At 43.4% G+C, this 20,926-nt stretch overlaps 1 protein-coding gene across 5 annotated transcripts in view; it reads left to right on the top strand.

Moving 5' to 3' along the window:
- The window catches only part of DGCR2 (DiGeorge syndrome critical region gene 2), a 95,423-nt gene that overhangs the window by 15,334 nt on the left and 59,163 nt on the right, over positions 1-20,926 (top strand). The gene's annotated exons all lie outside the window — the stretch shown is intronic.

Here is a 20,926-nt window from a genome sequence, read left to right as displayed (position 1 = left end):
GTCATTTTGGGACACTTTGACATGAACAAAATTACACAGTTGAGAGGTGCCTTAAGGGCAAAAATGAAACCAAATCCCAGAGATCCAGTGGTCTGCATTTTTTTACCGATAAAAGGAAGCCTTAATTCCAAAAAGAATTAAGATTTCAAAATATCTTCCTTCAGAGGGAGGCAAAGGGATACCTCATTCTTTTTTTAAAAAACTTTTTACCTTGGAAACATTTCATGCCTACAAAAAAGTTTCAAGAATAGTCCTATGCTCACCTGTATACACTTCACCTGAATGTCACCAGTTGTTAACATTGACTCACCACACATTGGCTCACTCACTGTCTCTTGCTCTGTGTATACAGATATAAAATATATCTTATACATGCACACTATTTTCAGCAGAACTACTTGAAACTATGTTGCAGGCAACATGACCCTTCATTTCTAAATCCCTCAATTTATATTTCCTAAGAATGAGGCCATTGTCGTGTAAGCACAGTATAGTTATCAAGTTTAGCAAGTGTAACATTAATGGAGTGCTATTATCCATATCCCAATTTTGCCAGTTGTCCTATTTACAACATATTTTTTTCCCAATCCAGGATCCAACCTGGGATCATATGTTGCATTGTCACATGCAGTTATTCTTTTTAAATCCGGAACAGCTTTGTCTTTCATGGCATGGACTTTTTAAAGAGTATAGGCCAATCATTTTATAGACTATTCCTCAGTTTGGGTTTATCAGATTGTTTCCTTGTAATCAGATTCAGTTGATGCATTTTTGGAAGAGTCATCCCAAGGTCCTTGAGCCCTCCTCAGTGCATCTGGAGGCACCGTCCATTGGTTTGTTCCAGGAATGGCGATGTTAACCTTGGCCACGTGGTAAGGTGGCCTTGGTTGCATTTCTGCTAGAAAGGTGCCTTTTCCCCTTTGTGATTGGCAAGTACTTTGTGATTGTTGGGAGGGAGATAGCCTCTCCCAGTGGTTTTAAGCGTCCATTGTTTCTTGCTTGAATCATTTACCACTGTGATGGTTGCTAAATGGTGATTTTCTCTTATTCTTTCTCTTAGTGGTAGTCTACTATAAAAAAGAGCTTTCTCTTCCCTTTTATTTTTTAGTATCAGTATGGACTCATGGATTCTTTTTATTCAATGTATTGTAATCTGTCATTGTCTTTATTCATTTTAATGCTTATATTGTAATTGATTTTGGCAGTGGAAACCCCTTCAGGCTGGCGTCTGCATCCTACTGATGTGACCCTATCCGTTTTGAACATTCCTTATTACCAGAGTCATCTTGTATCTTTCCTGCCCAGGCATTTTCCCATGGAGCACTGGTTCCTTTAAGTGGGAGATGGTATTTAGAAACTAAGATTTTGGTGCTGGGTGTGTTCATTGCTACTAGGATGGTGCTGCCGCTGGACCTTTCAGTCTACCTGAGGTGTGTGCATGTCCGTGTGTCCGTCTCTGTCTGTGTGTGTCTTTTTTTGTGTAAGTTTATACTGTTCCTTTTAGTTCCAACCTAGCATCACAGGATCTTGCTTGCTTACCCTGTTTCATATTTGTATTTCCCTTTTTGTACGGTGACAACTCTGGCTTCCAACAATACCATAGATTTACTCATTTGCTCAATCCTACAGTGCCATGGAACAGTTTCAAAAGGACTGAAGATATATACCCAAAGTACTCTATAAATAATTTTATTTATTTATTTTTCCCCCAAAGCCCCAGTAGATAGTTGTATGTCATAGCTGCACATCCTTCTAGTTGCTGTATGTGGGACGCGGCCTCAGCATGGCCGGAGAAGCGGTGCGTTGGTGCGCGCCCGGGATCCGAACCCGGGTCACCAGTAGCGGAGCGCGCGCACTTAACCGCTAAGCCATGGGCCGGCCCATACCCAAAGTACTCTAGAGCTACTTGGATTAATTCTCTTCTCTCTTCTGTGTGTGTTATACAGTTAGGTTCAAAACTGCGTTGACTTGAAACCACTTTTATTAAATTAAACTGAGGGAGATGTTTACTGTAATCTCATTATTATAACAAGCTTCTGTTTCATTACGCTAGTTGGTAAGGAAACATTTTATTTTTGAATGGGTTGTATTATTTTCCTGGGTAAATTAAAAAGTCATTTTGAGGAGTAGATATTTATAGTTTTAACATGTCAACTCTCATTAGTATATACAGTCATGCACTGCATAGCGACATTTCAGTCGACGATGAACTGCGTATGTGACGGTGGTCCCATAAGATTAGTACCAGATAGCCTAGGTGTGTAGTAGGCTGTACCATGTAGGTTTATGTAAGTACACTCTATGACGTTCGCACAATGACAGAATCGCCTGATGATGCATTTCTCAGAATGTATCCCTGTCATTAAGCAACTGTATTTAAAAATAAATTATTTTTCATTTCTGAGTCTTTTTTTTTTTTTTTTTTTTGTGAGGAAGATCAGCCCTGAGCTAACATCCGATGCCAGTCCTCCTCTTTTTGCTTGAGGAAGATTGGCCCTGGGCTAACATCCATGCCCATCTTCTTCTACTTTATATGGGACACCGCCACAGCATGGCTTGACAAGCGGTTCATAGGTGTGGGCCTGGGATCCGAACCTGCGAACCCTCAGGCCGCCGCATGGAGCCCGCGCACTTAACCACTACACTACCTGGCCAGCCCCTCTAGGAGTCTTGAGACCTGGTGGTCTTAGTTTTGTTATTGATTGCAATTTTGGCAAATCATTTTTTCTGACTTCAGTTTCTTCCTCAAGAAAATAAATGGAGGGGTGGGCCGGGTGGCTTAGCAATTAAGTGTGTGCACTTGGATTCGGCAGCCCAGGGCTCGCAGGTTCAGATTCTGGGCGCGCACTGACGCACTGCTTGTCAGGCCCTGCTGTGGCAGCGTCCCATATAAAGTAGAGGAAGATGGGCATGGATGTTAGCCCAGGGCCAGTCTTCCTCACCAAAAAAAAAAGAAAAGAAATGAAGGGCTTAGATGTCCAGGGGTTATTTGGGCTCAAATTTGTTTAATAAGCTCCCAATCCCACCATCCATCACCATTTGCATTTCCTGTCCTCCCAGTGCTCTGATAGTCTCGAGGGGTGTCGTGGTGTGGGGCAGCTGTCTGGAGGAGGGGCTGAGCTTGGCCCGGGAGCTTGGGCATAGGTGTGCGTATCCTTTATCCGACAGCCCTGTTTGGTGAGGAGGCAGTGAGGCAGGTAGTGGGTCCGTTTTAAAGTTTGGGATGCCGATGCCCAGAGAGGATAATTAGCTTGCCTGATGTCATCACTTGGCTTTTAAGTAGAAGAAGCAGAAGCCAGAAAGTCAGGACTGCTGTCTTGAGCCATGTGCTCTGTCTCCTGCACCACGATTCCAAAATAAGATGAAAGAGCTGAGTGGAGATGCACCATCTGGTGCCCACCTGCCGAAAGGAGGCACCTTCTCATTGGGTGGAGGCTCTCAGTGCTCAATGGCTTCTGGCTCCGCCACCATCTTGTGTGGACACTGACGCTGTCACAGCTCTTGAGACCTGCCTGACCTCTTTAGACCAGTTTAGGGAGTTTAGTGGCCTCCCCAGTGACCTCACCAGCCTGTGATTACAATCAAACGGATATGTATGCACATTTCAAGAAGCTTGGGAGGCTTGTTAATAATGTTACCTGTTGCCTCCTGGATTTTGAGCCATGTGGATGTATTACCTCTTAGGACACGTTAAAAGTAAATGATCAGAAAAAGGTATTTTAAAAGGAAAAATTTCACATAACTAAATGTAAAACTGATAATACTTGCAAAAAATGGAAGGTAACACTAAAAATGATTAGGACACAATAAAGCAGTGTTTTAAAATTCTATCTAGATGCTGTTGTGTGTTTCTCCTTTATGATTGCAGTGTGAGGTGTGATGCCCTTTTTATAGAAAGTGGGTACTCGTATCAACCTTACTATCCAGATGAAGAAACAGCTTGGAAGAATGAGTGACTTGCCTAAAGTCACACCGCTTGTGAGTGGTGGAGTGGTATCGGAAACCTGGGCAGCCCTGAGCTCCCGCTTTGATACGGCACAGCGTCAGTAGGGCCTTCATTAACCTCTTTTGCCCTCTGCTCCTTCTTGTGTTCCTCCTCCTGCCTTTTCAACTTGAACCTCCTCGCCCACTTGTCTTTCTTGTCCTCCTCCCATAACCTTGGCCACCTGTGTCATAATACTAACGCCCCCTTCCCCACTGTGCATGCTCGGCCTGTCAGGAGCTGAATGCATCCCCTGCTGGCCTGGTCCTGTCGTCTCAGCCTTAATTCTTAGCTGCTGCTGCTGTCATTGTTGTCATTATCATCCTCACTATCATCACCACCCTCCATTTCTGAGCATCATGCTCTTTCCTAAGCACTTGGCGTGCAATACTTGGTTAACCCTAACTATAACCCCACTGTTTAGATTGAGGTTTTGGTGTGTTGAATCTTACTCTTGATTTTGGTTCTGAAATAAGTGCATGAAATGAAACGTTCAGGCTGTAAATGTTATCTTTGCACATTCTTTTCTTTCCTTTTTTTTTTTTTTTTTTGGTGAGGAAGATCAGCCCTGAGCTAACATCTGATGCCGATCCTCCTCTTTTTTTTTGCCGAGGAAGTCTGGCCCTGAGCTAACATCCGTGCCCATCTTCCTCTACTTTATATGGGACGCCACCACAGCACGGTGTGACACGCGGTGCATTGGTGAGCGCCTGGGATCCCAACCCGCTAACCCGGGCCCCAGAAACGAGCACACGCACTTAACCACTTTGCGCCACTGGGCAGGCCCTCTTTGTGCATTCTTTAAAGAGGCCCATTAATGATAAGCTGTGTGCTTTTGTGAGTATAATCCTGTGGGAGTTCACCAGGCACCAGAGCTCGCCCTGCTGAGCTAGCCTGAGGGAGGAGCTGGGGCAGATTTCCCTGCCGATGGCTGGGCCTTAGCAGCAGTCTCCTTTTAGGATGCCTCAGATTGACAGTCCTGCTTTCTTGCAGGAGTTACTTTATTTGGTTTTAATGTTACCCATATGACTTTAAAACCCCTCGATATCTTCTTTGTGCTCGTGAGGGTTAGGTGCAGGTCACTGTCACCTCATTTTACACATGGGGAAACTGGCCTGGAGAGGAACATGGAGAGACCTCATCTTGTTTCTCTAAATGGGGGTAGTAATAGCACTGACCTAAGAGGATTGTTGACGGGATCGAGGAAACAAGGCTTAGTGCTTTTTGGTTTTGTTTTTGTTTTAAATTGTAAAAAACACATAATATAAAATATACCATCTTAACTATTTTTTTTGTTGTTGTTGTTTTTGGTGAGGAAGACCAGCCCTGAGCTAACATCCGATGCCAGTCCTCCTCTTTTTTGCTGAGGAAGGTTGGCCCTGGGCTAACACCCGTGCCCATCTTCCTCTACTTTATATGGGATGCCGCCACAGCATGGCTTGACAAGCGTCGCGTCGGTGCGAGCCCGGGATCAGAACCGGCGAACCCTGGGCTGCCGCAGCGGAGTGCGCGCACTTAACCACTTGCGCCACCGGGCTGGCCCCCATCTTAACCATTTTCAAATGTACAGTACAGTAGTGTTAACTATGTGCACCTTGTGCAACAGATCTCGAGGACTTTTTGTCTTGCAAAACTGAAACTCAGTACCCACTGAACAACTTCGCTTTTCCCCCTCCTCCCAGCCCCTGGCAACTACCATTCTATTTTCTGTTCCTAAGAGTTTGACTACTTTAGGGTACCTCATTTAAGTGGAATCATGCAGTATTTGTCTTTTTGTGATTGGCTTATTTCATTTAGCCATGTCCTTAAGGTTCATCCATGTTGTAGCATGTGACGGAATTTTCTTCTTTTTTAGGCTGAATAATATTCCATTGTATGAATATACCACATTTGCTTTATCCGTTCGCCTGTGGTATTCACTTAGGTTGCTTCCACCTAATTGGCTATTGTGAGTAATGCTGTGATGAACATGGGTGTGGAAATATCTCTTTGAGATCCTGTTTTCAATTCTTTTGGACAGATACCCAGAATTAGGATTGTTGGGTCATATGGTAATTCCATTTTAATTTTTTGAGGAACTGCCATACTGTTTTCCGTGGTAACTGCACCATTTTACAGTCCCACCAATAGTGCACTTAGGGTTCCAGTTTCTCTGTATTCTCACCAGTGCTTGTTGTTCTCTGTTTTTTTGATAGTGGCCGTCCTAAAGGGTATGGGCTAATATCTCATTGTGATTTTGATTTGCGTTTCCCTGATGATTAGTGATGTTGAGCTTCTTTTCATATTCTTCTTGGCCATTTGTATATCATCTTCGGAGAAATGTCTAATTTAAGTCCTTCACCCATTTTTTAAGCAGATTATTTGTTTTTTTATTGTTAAGTTGTAGGAGTTCTTTATATATTCTGGGTATTGTTGCCTTTCATTTTGTTGTTTCTTTAAGTTTGATATAGTCCCCTTTGTCTATTCTTGCTTTTGTTGCCTGTGCTTTTGGTGTCATATCCAAGAAATCATTGCTAAATCCAGTGTCATGAAGCTTTTCTCCTATGTTTTCTTCTAGGAGTTTTATTGTTTCAGATTAGGTCTATAATCATTTTGAGTTAAGTTTTGTCTGTGGTGTAAGGCGCATTCTTTTGCAAGTGCATGTCCAGTTTTCGCAGTACTGTTTGTTGAAGAAACTACCCTTTCCCCATTGTATAGCCTTGGCACCCTTGCCAAAGATCATTTGACAGTATACGTGAGAGTTTATTTCAGGGCTCTCTATTCTGTTCCATGGCCTGTATGTCAGTACCACACTGTTTTGATTACTGTAGCTTTGTAATATGTTTTGAAATCAGGAAGTGTGAGGCCTCCAGCTTTGTTTTTCTTTCTCAAGATTGTTTTGGCTATTCGGGGTCCTTTGAGTTTCCATATTAATTTTAGATGTATTTTTCTATTTTAGCAAAAAACATCATTGGCATTTTGATAAACATTGCATTGAATTGTAGATTGCTTGGATAGTATTGGTGTCTTCTTAAGTCTTCCAGTCCGTGAACGTGGGGTGTCTTTTCATGTATTTGTGTCTTTAATTTCAGAATTATTTTGTAGTTTTCAGTGTACGAGTCTTTCACCTCCTTGGTTAAGTTTATTCCTAAGTATTTTATTCTTTTTGATGCTGTTGTAAATGGAATTGTTTTCTTAATTTCCTTTTTGGGTTGTTTATGGTTAGTGTGTAGAAACACAACTGATTTTTGTGTCCTGCAACTTTGTTGAATTTGTTTATTTGCTCTAACAGGTTTTTTTTGTGTGGAATCTTTAGACCTGTTGTATAAGATCATGTCACTGGTGAACAGAGATAGTTTTACTTCTTTCTTTCTAATTTGGTTGCCTTTTATTTCTTCATTTCTAGCTGAGACTTCTAGTACTAGGTTAAATAGAACAAAATTTAACTTTATAAGAAGCTGCCAGATGTTTTTTCAGAATGATTGTGCTATTTTACATTCCCATCAATATTGTATACGAGTTCCAGTTGCTCCACAGTCTTGGCAACATTTGATGTTGTCAGATTCTTTAAGTTGAGCCATCATGTTGTTTAGTGGCACTTCACGTGATTTTTATTACATTTCCCTGTGATGTGATGTGAGCCGTTTTTCATGTCCTTGTTAGCCATTCATATATATTCTTCTGAGAAATATCTGTTCAAATCTTTTGCCCATTTTTATGAAGTTGTTTGCCTTTTTATTATTTATATTTATTATTGAGTTGTAGGAGTTCTTTGTATAGTCCAGATAAAAGTTTACGATGGATATGTTGCCAATATTTCCCTCCATTGATGACTTACCCATTCGTTTGCTTAACTGTAGTTTTAAAAGTATCTTTTCTTTTTTAATTTGGTACAGTAAAATGCACTCTTTTTTGGTGTATCATTCTTTGAGCTTTGACAAATGTACGGAGTCATGTAACCAACACCACACTCAAGATGTGGAACACAGTTCTGTCACCCCCGCAGTCCCTCCTGCTGCCACTTTGTAGTCAGCACCCCTACCTCAAGGTTCCCACCTGGCAACTGGTGGTCTTTTGGTAAAGTCTACTTTAGAACATTTTTTCTCTTATAGATAGTGCTTTTGGTGACGTACATAAACATTCTTTGCCTAATCTGGGTTCACGAAAATTTTCTTAAGTGTTTTCTGCTAGAAGTTTTATAGTGTTAGGTTTTACATTTAAGTCTTTGATTTGTTTGAGTTAATTTTTATATCCGATATGAGTTATGTATTGACGTTCATTTTTGGTATGTGAGCATCCAGTTCCACAACTGCTTGTTGAGAGATTATCCTTTCTCCATTGAATTGTCTTTGCACCTTTGTCAAAAATCAATTGGCTCTGTATTCTGTTCCATTGATCTATGTATTTTAACTGAGCTTTTGATCAAAGAAGTTGTTAATTTTGAAGAAGTCCCGTTTATTCAGTTTTTTTCTTTTATGCTTACACTTTCTGCATTTCTCTAAGAAGTCTTCCCCTACCCCAGGGGTGTAAACGTCTTCTGCCTCCTTGCTAGACTTTGAGCTCTGTCGGGGCAGAGACCTTGTGTATCTCGTTCTGCTCTTCTTGCCTTTGTCCAGCGCAGCCTGGCCCCCAGGAAGCACGAGGCTGTGTTCATTGGAAGGAGCTAATGGGCTTGTCTTGAGGATTTAAATATAATAATGTATTCGAGGCACTTGATACAGTGCCTGGCACATGCAAAACGAGCATTTAAGAATCTGATTTTGGGGGCCGGCCCGGTGGCGCAAGTGGTTAAGTGTGTGCGCTCCGCTGTGGCGGCCTGGGGTTCGCTGGTTCGGATCCTGGGCGCGCACCAACGCACCGCTTGTCAAGCCATGCTGTGGCGGCGTCCCATATAAAGTGGAGGAAGATGGGCATGAATGTTAGCCCAGGGCCAGTCTTCCTCAACAAAAAGAGGAGGATTGGCAGATGTTAGCTCAGGGCCGATCTTCCTCACCAAAAAAAAAAAAAAATCTGATTTTGCTACAGCTGTTGTTTCTCTTGAGATGAACTGGCTATACTATACAGTGGCTGCCATCAAAATGTGGTGGGAGTGTTGGATGAAACTGCTGGTAGATGTTACGTCAGATGCAAGGTAGCGATTACTCCAGTTCTCCCCCACCCTCTTGCCCTGGTCTTATTCCCCAGTGTAACCCTCCCCCATCTCAACCCCCATAAAATATGGACTGCTTGCAGGTTGCCGTTCTTTTCTTGAAGCGTCATTCATTTAATAGAAATGCTTAGTGAACCTGTCTCTCCTCTCCTCTTTCATCTTCTCCGGTCCCATCCTCTTCCTTAGGGTTCCCTCGCCTCTTCTAGGATAACTTCCTTTAAGCAGGGCCTTCTTCCCCAAACATTTGCCTAAAGGGGAAGCCAGAGGGCAGAGCAGGACAGATGAGCTAGTGCCCTGGTTGGGCAACATCTGAGGATAGATAGAATGTAGCGCGGGTAATAGTTACGTCATCTCCTGGATGTAAAAGATGCTTGTTATTTATGAGAAGTAAATACTGGAGTTCAGCCTTGTCACTTTATTCTGGTGTGTTGTTCTCCAGCGTCAGCCTTGTGACTCCTTGGCTGACAGGATAAAGTGGCTGACACTGCCCCTGTGCTTGGCACCGTTAGCCCCGTCCGCTGTCACAGCAGAGCTGGTCACCTGCCTGTCCCTGTCGGCCAGGTGGGTGACGAAGCAGGGAGCCTTCTCGCACTGATGCAGAGGTCAGATGAGTCTCCCATTCCACGTGGAGGGCTGACTGAGGGTGGAGCAGTAGGTCAGCGAGTCTCCTCCCGCCCCAGGGGCTATTTGGAAATGAGTTTGGTGGTCACAGTGATGGGGAAGCTACTGGCATTTAGGGAGGCATATCAAAGAATTTGCGGACATATTTCAGAACCACAGCAGGATGTTTTCTTGTTTTCAATATTTTGGTACATCCCTGGCTCTGCAGGTCCCCATCTGGCAGTCAGGTACTCCTGGTCCCTGGAGCTTTGTTTGGCCTGCCCCCATGGAGGTGCTGCGTTTCCTAAGTCCTCTGTCTTCTGTTTTAACGAAGAGAAGATGGGTCAGAATAGGCAAGTTTGGACCCAGCCCTCTGAGGGAGGATGGGTTAGCCATGCCCCAAATCAGAGGGCATCCTGGTGAGGGAGGCTGCGATTTCCCGTCCATCCCAATTCCTGCTTAGCCGAGCTGGCTTCAGAGATGGGGATCTGGGTGAAAGAGCCCAGAGCCTGGCTTCTGGGTTCCATTCTGATGCTGCCAGCTTGACATAGGACATGGAGCAGGCGGGTGGCCCTTCTGTGAAGTGAGCTGGCTGGACTCATTGGATGTTTCAATAAACATAAGTGTCTGGCCTTCCTTTAAATTTTACTAATAGAACTTCAGTCCTTTAGTTTTCTGTGAGCTGCACACGTCTCACTCCCTCTTGAACTCTGTGCCCAATGTGTGAGAATCATGGAGTCGGCTGGTCTCTGAGCTCCTCGCAGCTTGAAGTTCAGATGCTGGCGTCCCTCCTGCTGCCTCTCCGGCGCCTGCCGGAGCCAAGGGACACCCAGGACTCCTGTTAACAGCACCTTAATGGGGCTTCAGTGCTGAGACCCAGCAGCAGGCTGTGCTGTGTAAAGTCTCTGGTCCTAGCTCCCTGTCCCATCCTCCCTTTCCCCATGTGAGTCCCTCTGAGAGCATTTGGCTTTTGACCTCAGGAATGGTTCCAAGGGACAGCATATGTGAAACTGTTCAGCACTCAAGCACCGTTTTATAAGATTTCTCCTTTGGGCCTCATGGCCGCCCTGCAAGTTAGGAGGGCAGGGCAAGGGTGATCACCCCGTATTTCACAGATGAAGGAATGAAGTCCACCGAGGCTGAGTAGGTCTCACGGCTGATGAGGGGCTTCACTGTAGATCAGGAGCTGATGCCTGTAGTTCATCTTGGGACGAGTCTCTGGGGCTTCTTTCAAAGCTGATCTCCCCATCCATCATGCTGGCAAGCCACAGGGGCAGGGAGGTTACAGGCAGGCCTGCTGGAGCTGTGAAGTGGCAGCACTGGGAAGGGGCCACAGGGGCTGCAGGGGGAGCTGCTGGGACTGCTGAGCCTGGGGTCCTAAGAACCTGAGTGGAGGGGGACGTTGGGGGAAGGCTGGAGGTGGCCCTTTGCCTCATGAAAGGGCAAGTGCTACTTAGAACACTGTAAGAGAAGGCCGGGTGTTTTTAATATAATCACAGTTTATTCCAGAATGATCTCCTATGGACCGTTGTGAATGCCTGGTAATGCTTTCCCTCACTCACCTCCTAGTTCTGCCCTCCCAGGTCCATTCTCTGTCCTGCTGCCAATTGGTGTTCTGATGAAGCTCTCCCTCACTGCCAGCGGCATCCCCTCCCAGAGCCAGAGCGTGTCCCGTGAAGCCGTCTGGTCCCGCAGTACCTTTTGGTCTTATCTCCCTCTGGGCCCCAGCCAAGCAGAGAGCTCCTTTCCAGAGCGTGCACCCCACCCTGTCCTGCTCGGTGGCCCTTGTCCAGGCTGGGCCCTTGGCACTAGGCTTTTCCCATGGTGTCTGGTGGTTCAGGTGCTGCCCATCCTGAGGCCTAGTTCAAGCCCCTTGTTCTCCCTTCCTACCTCAGGACACAGGTGACCCTTCTTCAGAAGGCCTGCTTAGTAGGGCTGCCCTCTGTTTTGTATTTTACTTACCTATGTTGTCTACATTGGTCTCTATCACCTCTTGAAAGTGTCCAGACAGCTGGCCCAAGTTCCATGGTGCTAGACAGGACCCAGTGCCCCATGGGAGCTGTTCTCCTAGAGCTGTCGTGGTCACTTGTACAGCAGGGCCCAGGCAGCCCTCTTTTCCGATCTCTCCCATCTGCTGCTGGTTCCGAGTGTGGTGCTGGATACATACCCTATGTTAGGCTGCCATGTGCAGGGCGGAGTGAGAACCCCTGGGAACGCCCCTCTGGGAAGCAGCTGTTGGCTCTTTCCAGGGAGGAATGTCTGAACCATCTGATGGAGGCTGCACTGCCCACCTGGGAGCAGGCCTGCTGGGGAAGCTGGGACCTCCTGGTCCCCTGGTGGGCGCTCCAGCAGGGCGTGGGGGCTGCTTCTGAGGCTCTCAGTCCACTCTGGTGGATACTGTCCATGTGGGCTGTGGGCCAGTGGGAGGAGATGGACTAGAATTCTCTGCTGTATTTCTTGGCTGGAAATTTTTGATTTCCTGAGCAATGTGGCTGTGGACACGTGTGCTTCTGCTGTATGCTATCTTCCATCCATTTCTTTGTAGGCTGTTGTTCAGAAGTCAATTCTAAACAATTTAGGCAGCATACTAAATTTCACACGGTAATTTGAGACAGCTCGGTTTACATAATTTAAAATGAGGCCAAGGCTTGCTGACAAAGAAGAAATCACATCTAGAGAAAGAATCTGTATTGCAGAGACTTCTGCATTTCTACAGGGGCACAAGTCCTCCAATTCCTAAACACTGCATGCTTTAAAGTAGTAGGTCTCCCAAGTGTGGCTGGGGGGGGGGGTCTCTGGTGCTCCGCGAGGTCAACACTATTGTCATAAGAACACCAAGGTGTCCTTTGCCTCTCTCTCATTGTCTCACAAGTGCACAGTGGCATCTCCCAAGACTACTTGACATGTGATTGATGGCTAATGGGGTGAGTGCTTGAGATTCTCTCTCTCTCTCTTTTTAAAGGATTTTTAAAAATTGTGGTAAAATACAAATAACGTAAAATTTACCACTTTAATCATTTTTAAGTGTCCACTTCAGTGGCATTAAATACATTGACAGTGTTGTGCAACCATCACCACTATCCATTTCCAGAACTTTTTCATCTTCCCAAACTGAAACTCTGAAACCATTAAACACTAACTTCCCATTCCCCCTCTTCCCAGCCCCTGGTGACCTCTGTTCTGTTTTCTGTCTCTGTGAATTTGATGACTCTAGGTACCTCATATAAGTGGAATCCTACAGCATTTGTTTTCTTGTGATTGGCTTATTTCACTTAGCGTAATGTCCCCAAGGTTCGTCCACATTGTAGCATGTGGCAGAATTTCTTTTCTTTTTACGCCCCGGTAATATTCCATTGTATGCGTATACCTCATTTTGTTTATCCATTCACCTGTTGATGGACGGTTGGGTTGTTTCTGCCTCTTGGCTGTGGTGAGTAATGTTGCTGTGAACGTCAGTGTACTGGTGTGTGTTTGAGTCCCTGCTTTCAATTCTTTTGGACGTATACCTAGACGTGGAATTGCTAGGTCATGTGGTAACTCGGTATTTAACCTTTTGAGCGTGTGCCTGAAAAGTCTGTGTGTAAAAATTTCTCAGTTTTCATTTCTAACACAGTAAATGTTGACAAATATAACCCACATAAACAAAAGATCTTTGAGGTCCTCAGAAATTTTAAAAGTATAAAGGGGTCTTGGGATGAAAAAATTTGAGAACTGCTAGTGTGATAGAGTTTCTTATTTTGGTTTGTGGCCTTACACTTACATGATGAGGGTGTGGATTATTTCAGAAAGCACCAACAGTCCGTTGGCTAGGAAGAGTCTGCGTGTCCCTCCCATTTTACAGCTAGGAGACAGTCGTCACAAGAGAAGGCCTGGGGCAGGGCCTGGGCAAAAGCTAGTAGTGGGAAGAGAGGCGACTGTTTTTGAGCAATTTTGTTTGTGGCAGAAATTGTGCTGGATGCTTTACAAAGGGACGTGAGAGGATCTGGAGGAAGAGAGGAGAGAGCATGTTAATTTATAGCTAGAGTAGTGCCCATTAGACTCATCCGAATCTTGGGCCAATGTACTAAGCAGCTGATTGTGTGTCAGTCCCCGTTACACGAGGCAAGCTCTGCCGAGTCCTGGGTCTCCCTGCTTTGTTGAACACTCTGGCCCAGTCACCTGGAGAGTTGCCTGGCACAAAGTGGTGCTCAGTAAATATTTTGCGAACGGGTAATTCACATGTGTTAACCAGTGACTCACATGTTGGGTTGCTTTCAGAACAACCCGTGCACTACAGGTGAATCAGGAAGGGAGAGAGCCTTTCAGGGCATATCAGAGACTGTTGACACTTTATCATCGACTTCGAGAATAGAGGAAGATCTTTGAGTAGGTCAGTTCCTCAGACGTTCAGTGAGTGCCTCCCTGTGCTGGGTGTTGGGTGTGGGGTGGAGGGTAAAGGTTTATCCCTACACTTAGACTTTGGAACAGGGTTTGGCAAACTACAGCCTGCAGCTGGCCGCTTCTTTTGTTTTGTTTCTTTTCTTTACATGTTGCTGCATGTATTAATGGTTCATTTCTTTTTATTGCTGAGTAGTATTCCATGGTATGGGTATACTGCAGTTTGTTTATATGTTTATTTGTTTTGGACATTGGTTTTTTTCCAGCTTTTGGCTATTACAAATAAAATGACTATGAACAAGTTTTTGTATAGATGTGTACTTTCATTTCTCTTAGGTAGATACCTAGGAATGGAATCACTGGGTCATATGGTAGGTATATAATCAGCTTTTTAGAAACCATCAAATTGTTTTCCAGAGTAGTTGTACCATTTTACATTCCCACTAGCAAGGTAGGAGAGTTCTAATTACTTGATATACTTGCCAACACTTGGTATGGTCATTCTTTTTAATTTTAGTTATTCTAGTAAGTATGTAATGTTATTTCATTATGGTTTTATTTTGCATTTCCTTAACGACTAATGATGATGAACATCTTTTTATGTGCTTATTTGCTATCTGTATATTTTCTTTGGTTAACTGTCCATTAAAATCTTTTGCCCATTTTTAAAATTGGGTTGTTTTATTATTATTGAAATTTGAGAGTTCTTTATTTATTCTGGATCCAGGTCCTTTATCATAAATGTGATTTGCAAATGTTTTCTCCTAGTAAGTATGTGACTTCTCTTTTCATTCTCTTAACAGTGTCTTTTGAAGAAGAGAAGTTCTCAATTTTGATGAAGTCCAATTTATCAACTTTTTCTTTTATGGATCATGCTTCTGGTATATGTACCTACGAAATCTTTGCCTAATTCAAGATCACAAAGATTTTCTCCTATGTTTTCTTCTAGAAGTTTTATAGTTTTAGGTTTTACATTTAGGTCTATGATCTATTTTCAGTTAATTTTTGGTACAAGGAATGGATCAGAGTTCTTCTTTTTTAAAAAATGGATATCTTGTTGTCCCAGTACCATTTGTTGAAAAGGCTGTTGTTTCTCCAGGGAGCTGCCTTTCCGTCTTTGTTGTAAATCAGCTGCCCACATATGTGTGGGCCTATTTCTGGATTGTCTGTTCTGGTTCCATTGATCTTGATGCTTATACCGCACTGTCTCGATTACCATACCTTTATATAGTGAGGCTTGAAGTCAGGCAGTGTAAGTCCTCAACTTAGTTCTTCCTTTTCAGAGTTGTCTGGGTAGTCTACCTCCTTTGCATTTCCGTATGAATTTTAGAGTCAGTTTGTCAATTTCTACAAAAATGCCTGCCGGAATATTGATTGGGATTGCATTGAATCTATAGGTCAATTTGGGTAGAATTGGTCTCTTAACAATATTGAGTCTACTGATCCATGAACACTTCATATCTCCCCATAGGTGTAGGTCTTTAAAGACTTTCTCTTAGCAGTACTCTGTAATTTGCAGTGTATAGGACTTGGACATCTGCCATTTGATTTATTCCTGAGTATTTCCTATGCTTTTGATGCTATTGTTATGGTAATTTTTTTAATATTTGAATTTCTGGAAGAATTGGTATTATTTCTTGCTTAAATATTTGGTAGAATTTTCCAGTGAAGCCATCTGGGCCTGGAGTTTTCTTTGTGTGAAGGTTTTAAATAAAATTTCATTTCTTTTATAGCTATAGGGCTCTTCTGGTTATTGATTTCTTTCTGAGTGAGTTTTGGTAGTTTGTGCCTTTCTAGGAATTTGCCCATTTCATCTAAGTTGTTAAACTTATTGATATTAAGTGATTCACTATTCCCTTATTCTTACCACCCCCTTATTATCCTTTTTAATATCTCTGGAATCTATAATGATGACACCCCTCTTCTGATAGTGATAGTTTGTGTTCTTTATTTTTGTCCTGATTAGTCTGGCTACGGTTTATTAATGTCTTTGATCTTCTCAAAAAAAAAAAAAACCCAGCCTTTTTTTAAAAGTTATTTTCTCCATTTGTCTGTTTCATCAGTTTCCAGTCTGTTCTTTATTATTTTCTGCTGCTTACTTTGGGTTTTGTTTGGTCTTCTTTTCTCATTTCTTAAGGTGGAAGCTGAGGTCGTTGGTTTGAGACCTTACTTCTTTGCTGGTATTGAAGTTAAATGCAATAAATTTGCCTCTAAGAACTGCTTTAGTTGCATTCCACAAATTTTCATTAATTTAAAATGCTTTCAAATTTCCCTTTTCATTTCTTCTTTGACCTATAGGTAATTAAGTGTATCGGTTGTTTCCATATAGTTGGGGGATTTTCCAGATATCTTTCTGCTGTTGTTTTAATTTAATTCAGTTGTGGTCAAACAACATACTCTGTATGATCTGAATCGTTATAAATCTATTGAGGTTTGTTTTATGGCCCATGGTATTATCTATTATGGTAAATACTCTGTATGCATATGAAAAGAATCTGTATTCTGCTGGTTTTGGGTAGAGAGTTCCGTAAATGTCAGTTAGGTCCAGATAGTTGATTGTATTGTTCAGGTTGTCTGTATCCTTGCTGATTTTCTGTCTGCTTGTTCTGTCAGTAATTGAGAGGGGATTGAAATCTCTCCTGTAATTGTGAATTTGTCTATTAGCAGTTATAGCAGTTTTTCCCTCATATTTTGAAGCTCTGCTGTAGATGCATAAACATTTAGGATTGTTATGTCCTTTATCATTATTAAATGACATTCTACGTTCCTGGTGATAGTATTTGTTCTGAAGTCTGCTTTGTGTGATATTAGTATAGCCACTCAAGCTTTCTTTTGATCAGTGTGAGCGTGGTATATCTTCTTTCATTCTTTTATTTTCACCTGTTTGTGTCCTAATATAAAGTGAGGTTTTTTAAGGCAGTATATAGTTGGGTCTTGCTTTTTTACCTATGTGACAAATTCTGCCTTTTAATTGGGTGTTTAGGTCACCCCATATGTTCATTGATTAGGCAGATTTAATTACAATCTACCATTTTGTCATTTGTTTTCTTTTTGTACCATCTGTTGTTTGTTTCCTTTTCCCTTTCTTTCTGCCTTCTTTTGGATTGAGTATATTTTATTCCGTTTTGTCGTCTTTGTTGGCTTTTTTGCTGTAGCGCTTGTCTTTGTTTAGTGGTATTCATGCTTAACCTATCACAGTTTACCTTCATGTGACAGACGCCTTTACGTATAAGAACCTTAAAATGGTGTACTTCTGCGTCTCTCTTCCCAGCTTGTCTGCTATTGTTGTCAAAATTTTACTTCTGCATATGTTATAAACCCCACAATGTGGTATACATGTTTTTGCTTTAAATAATTCTAGATTGACAGCTTTTATTTCTCCTTTTAGGACTTAACAGTGTTGCTCCACTGTCTCCCAGCTTGTATCATTTCTAATGAGAAATCTGCTGTCATCTTTGTTTTTTCTGTGCACAATATGTCTTTTTTCTCTGGCTGCTTTTAAGATTTTCTCTTGATCATTGGTTTTTAGCAGTTTAATTATGATGTGCCTTGGAGTAGTTTTCTTTATATTTCTTATGTTTGGGGTTCATTGAGCTACTTGGATCTGTGGGTTTATATATAGTTTTCATCAAATTGAGAAGTTTTTCTGCCATTGTTTCTTCAAATGTTTTGTCAGTTTGCCTCTCGAAGTCCATGTATGTTAGGGTACTTGAATTTTTCCCACAGCTCACAGTTCATTTTTTCTGCTTTTGCTTCTTTCTGTGTTTTAGTTTAGAGACTTTCTATTGTTGTCTTCAAGTCACTAATCTTTTCTTCTATAAAACTGGATCTGTTAATCCTGTGCAGTGTATTTTTCATGTCAAGCGTTGTAGTTTTCATCTCTAGGTGGTAGGTATGTTTCTTTTTTATATCTTCTATTTCTCTACTTAACATGTTGAATTTTTCCTCTAGCTTCTTGAACATTTGCAGTACAGTTCGAACGACTTTTAATGCCTTTGTCTGTTTTATCATTTGTGCCATTTCTGGGTCAATTTTGATTGACTTATTTTTTTATCCTTATTTTGGTTGTAATTTCCTGCTTCTCTGCATGTCTGGTAATTTTTTTATTGAACGCCGGACTGTGATTTTTGAGTTTTTGGGTGCTGCATGGTTTTGCATTCCCCTAAATATTCCTGAGCTTTGTTCTAACAATTTGATCCTTCTGGCTCTTGCTTTTAATCTCTGTCAGGCAGGACTGGAGCAGCGTTTAACTTTGGTTAATTTTTCCCCACTAATGAAGCAAGACTCTTCTGAGTACTTGATGCAGCACCCCATGAATGATGAGTTTTTCCAGTCTGACCCCTGAGAACAGGTGCTGCTTGTGACCCTGCTGGACTTTGTTGTTGTTCCCTCCCAACCTTTAGGGCAGTTCTTTCCCTGGCCCGAGGTGGTTTCCTCACACCACATGCTGGTCAACACTCTGCCCGGAGCCCAAAGGGGTCCCTCTGTAGGTCTCCGGGGTCTTGTCTTTGTGCAGCTCTCTCTCCTCCCGGACTCTTCAGAGCTCCGTCCTGTGAGCTCTATCTGCCTTGGTTTCCCCCACTTTCAGCTGCATGCACTTGACTCCAAGAGTCTTCCGCCCTGCTGGCGTCCCTCTCCCTGCTCTGCAGCCTGGAAATGTCCTTCAGGCAGTAAGGCTCACTTTGCATGTTTCTTGACTCTCTGGGGTCTCTGTTCTTCCTTGCCTCATGTCCAGTGTCTGGAGAACTGGTGTTTTTCTATATTTCGTTTTTTTTTTCCAGTTGTTTCGGGTGGGCAGTTAAATCCATCCCTATAACTCCATCTTGGCTGTAAGCCTTTATAAAATAGACAGCACTGTGAATATTTCATCAATGTTATCAATTTTGTAAAGGCTTTTCTGTGGTTAGATTGAATTGATTTACTGCAGTGTGGCAGGTGGTGGAGGGGCAGGAACAGTGAATTAACAATCCCTCCCTCCACTTCTCCCCTTCCTCCCTTTCCCACCTGGGACTGGAGGACTTGCAGACGGATGTCTGACCCTGCTCAGAGCATTCTGAAGAAGCCCTCTCCTGCATGCACTGACGCTGATGGCACACTGCCCACACGTGGGCTCATGATGCCCCAGGTGTCTGTCCCAGGTGGTGGTTGGGGAGGGCTCAGGCGTAGCGTCTACTTCCTACCTGATTTGGTGGGTTCATCTTCCTTGATAAATTAGAATGATGCTTGCTCTGATTACTCAGGGCAGTGATGGAACAGGACTCAGGTGCAGGCAAGTTCCTTTTCTTCCTGGATGTCAGTGGAATGATTCTGGGAGATCCGGGAGGTGGCTGAGGGAGCACGTGCAGCAGCACGTTGTCGTCTGAGTAAGCTCTTTTGTCTCTTCTTCCTGCGTCAGTGGGTAGGTGTGCAGGACTCCCTCCATCACACTTCAGCATTTTCCTTTGTTTCCAAGGTTTGCCCGTTTATCAGTGGCCACCTCAGTTCTGGAGTCTGCAGTCCTTTCCTAAAGGGCCAGAGACTAAATATTTTCAGCCCTGTAGGTCATATGGTATCTTTTGCAACTATTCAACTCTGCTGTTGTGGTTCTAAAGCAGCCATAAACCATACGTAATTTTGGCTGTGTTTCAATAAAACTTTATTTAAAACTTTGCTGGGATGGTCAGGATTTGGCCCATGGGCTGTAATTTGCCACCTCCTGCCTCAGTTCAAGCCCTTACTTTGCTGAGTTATTTAATATTTTTGCCTGGTCCCGCTGTTATAATTACTTTCAGAAACCATTGCCGGTTATACACACAGACTTTCTTAAAACACAGATCTTATCATGTTACTTACTGGCTAAATAACCTCTGGCTCCCTACAACATACCAAATAAAGATCAGAATTATCTTACCCTCAAAGCCTCCACAATCTGACCCTTGTTATATTTCTGAACTTATCTCCAGTGATTCCCCATCTGTCAGCTCATACAATCTACTTGGCATGCTCTCCAGCCCGTGATATTTCCTTAAGCCCTGCTTTTTTCTGGAAAGCTCTTCCCTTCCTATTATATTATATGTATCTTCTGAAAGCATCGACCCACCGTGGGAACCGTGTTCACATCCCACCTTCTTTAAGAAGCATTCCAGGGCCGGCCCTGTGGCTTAGCGGTTAAGTGCACGCACTCCGCTGCTGGCAGCCCAGGTTTGGAACCCTGGGTGCGCACCGATGCACCGCTTCTCCAGCCATGCTGAGGCCGAGTCCCACATACAGCAACTAGAAGGATGTGCAGCTATGACATACAACTATCTACTGGGGATTTGGGGGGGAAAATAAATAAATAAAGTTTAAAAAAAATTAAAAAAAAAAAAAAAGTGTTCCAGAACCCTTCAGGTGGAGACAGTCTCTCCTTCCTTCCTGTTGTGTTTGGCGTGCTGTTTGAGTGCTCCTGTGGGGGTAACCTGCATTTGCTCTGTCAGAAACCTGAATGTGTGTGGATCCATGTGTATGTCCTCCCTATTGACCCAGAATCCCTCACGAGGTGAGAGATGTGCCCTCTTGTTTCTGTCTCCTCTGCAGTCCAGCGCAGAGCCCGACTCAGAGCAGAAACGCAGCGTGTGTGTTTGAGGTGGCGCGTAAAGATCAGTGTCTTGGAGGGTGCACTGCTCTGGGGGCTTATGGCGTTGTGGGCATAGCTCTTGGCTCTTCCTTGGGACGCGGGTGCAGGTCCCCAAGAAGGCAGGCGATGGGCAGACTGCCTGGTGTCTGGCCCACGCTCACAGGGACCGGGTGGTGGCAGGGCCAGGCAGTGGCAGGCCTGGCTGCTCCAGGTCCCTGCTGCTACTGCCACTTCCTCAATGGCC

This window comes from Diceros bicornis, chromosome 35 (assembly GCF_020826845.1).
Source record: "Diceros bicornis minor isolate mBicDic1 chromosome 35, mDicBic1.mat.cur, whole genome shotgun sequence".
NCBI classification, from domain to species: Eukaryota; Metazoa; Chordata; class Mammalia; order Perissodactyla; family Rhinocerotidae; genus Diceros; species Diceros bicornis.
The sequence above is the reverse complement of the archived record's forward strand: the minus strand, read 5'-3'. Positions and strand labels throughout refer to the sequence as shown.